The 2,244-nt window shown below is 54.3% G+C and overlaps 1 protein-coding gene across 2 annotated transcripts in view; it reads left to right on the top strand.

Annotated features, from left to right (window-relative positions):
• Positions 1-2,244, top strand: part of LOC127748968 (semaphorin-1A-like) — a 351,145-nt gene that overhangs the window by 106,857 nt on the left and 242,044 nt on the right. The window lies entirely within an intron of this gene.

Here is a 2,244-nt window from a genome sequence, read left to right as displayed (position 1 = left end):
TATACACGTATGCACCATCACGTAGTGGAGAGAGAGGGCGGCCGAGCTGTGCGGGCAGAGCAGGGTGACGCGGAGTGGGGCGGGGGGCAAGTGAAGAGGTCCTAAGAGGCATTCCAGGAACCCGTGCCGTGCTGCTGACGGTAATAGATGAAAGCCTTTCCTTACCTGTCAAGGCTGGCCGTGGCCAGGAGGTCTAGGCTGGAACAGAGCCATGTGTAGGTAATTACGGACATAATTGAGGCGTAATCGGACTTCGTTTCACTCGCGCAGCTTTGCTTCGCGTCATGTTGCACTTCATTTTTTTTAACTTTAAGTAGTATGATAAGATTTTTTTTCGGAACTTAAACTTTTTTCACTTGCCCCGTCGCACACCAAAAGTTAAAGGTTAAGTAAGCTCCATCACAAAGTGATCAAATTTGCTTAAGGCTATAATTACCTTGGAGCTGCTAGTGCATTATAAAACTCAAAATGTCTTGTAGTGCTCCTGCAAAAGGTGTGTTTTATCTCCCTTTGGGTCCCCGGCAACATCTGTGACATTCACTGTGAAAAATACTCGTAAGTGTTACGGAAAAATTTTCCATGATAAAAAAGTCGTAAAACTACAACTTGAAATTGTAAATTTACAAGCATTCTATCGAATTGGAATGGACGCAAATTAACGACATATTTTGTAAATCACAATTTCAACAAATGTCGTAAATTTACGAAGTTATTTTTCACAGTGTTCCCACATTTTCCCCAGTAATCTTTTGTGTGTATTTGGACTTTGCTGTGTGTGTTGCAGTCTCGCACGCTAAAGCTGTCCGCGTGATCGTTAGCAAAGACGCGTTCGCCGCGGTCAGCGGCAGCACGGGGATCTGCCGTGGGAATTCATACCCTGGTCGGGCTCGCCTGGAGGGGCGCGGCGGCACGGGGCCGAGGGAGCAACACAGCTGGACTTAATGAGACACATTATTGGCAGTTCATTAAGCTTGAGCTCCCTGTGCGGTCAGCCCCATGTGCGAGCCAAGGCACACACACACACACACACACACACACGCCCTTCTCCTGGCCTTCCCCTATCTCCTGCTCTTTCTCTCACCCTCCTCCCACCCCCCGTTTTCGCGCCCTCTCTCTCTCTCTCTCTCCCGCCCTTCTCTTGGCACTGAGCACGGCAAAGGGAGAAGAGAGGAACCACCTGCTGGCAAATGTTAGGACAAGGGGATTCAGGACATCCAAGGAAAAAGAAGAAGGATGGGGCGCAAAAATTTCCGACTTTTCGGTTCCGCTGGTTAAGAATATTTCGCACGCGCGCACACACACACAAAACAGATTCATTCCCTCAAACTTCTAGAGGGTATATCGGTTCGACTTTGGGCATAATACCACCGGGTCGAGCGTCGCGTTTCTCTTCTGATTGAGATGCAGCAGACGGAGAAGAGGAAAGGCTCCAATAGAGGCCCGGGAGTTTCCAAGAGAGGCGGAGGAGGAGGCGGAGCGCGCGCCTTTGCGCCCGCTCCCCTGTTGCCTGCTTCCACCGATCACTGACAAGTCACTAAGGCTCTGCAAGGACCCGCCTGACACGGGGCCGCTCAACACTGCAAAGCGCGCGCCCCCGCCTGTCGGCATGATAATTTAGTAGAGGGAGAGACAGAGAGCGAGAGGGAGAGAGAAGGAGAGGGAGAGAGAGAGAGAGAGAGAGAGAGAGAGGAGAGGGGCACAGGAGGAAAAGACCCCCACCCCGTGCCATTCATTTCGCAGGCGGCGGGGAAATGTCGGTCACTCACTTTCAGAGGGGTGGAGGTGGGAGGCACGGGAATCTCCCCCCCCCCCACCTCCTACCCTACCCGCTTTCCGCCCCCTGCTGATGCTGCGCTTTCGTGGCGCGGCACGGGTCGGGAACCGCTTTGTGCGCGCTGCGGATTCGTCGTCGTCGTCGTTCTCGTCGTCGTCTTGCCCGATTCCAGCTGGAGTGAAAACCTGCTTCACCTTCCTATGGGCGGGTTCGCGAGCAGCGAGGGATCGGGGGTGGAGGCTGCCTTATGTACCCCGTCTTTTACCCCTCTCTTCTCTTCCGCACCTCTGGGCGCTGCTGTAGAGTGCGCACCCCATTGAGCTGCCGTGTAGTTCGGTCACGGCTGCCGCCACCATCGCCTGGCTGAATAGAGCTGCCAATGTCTCCTAGGGCGCCGTCCCGTCCACCGTCCACCCCGCCTGCACGCGCAACCATCGCTTTGCCCTGCCCGTCACCTCAGCCCCCCCCCC

The sequence above is a fragment of the Frankliniella occidentalis genome, unplaced genomic scaffold (genome assembly GCF_000697945.3).
Source record: "Frankliniella occidentalis isolate FOCC.00 unplaced genomic scaffold, Focc_3.1 Scaffold23, whole genome shotgun sequence".
NCBI classification, from domain to species: domain Eukaryota; kingdom Metazoa; phylum Arthropoda; class Insecta; order Thysanoptera; family Thripidae; genus Frankliniella; species Frankliniella occidentalis.
The sequence above is the reverse complement of the archived record's forward strand: the minus strand, read 5'-3'. Positions and strand labels throughout refer to the sequence as shown.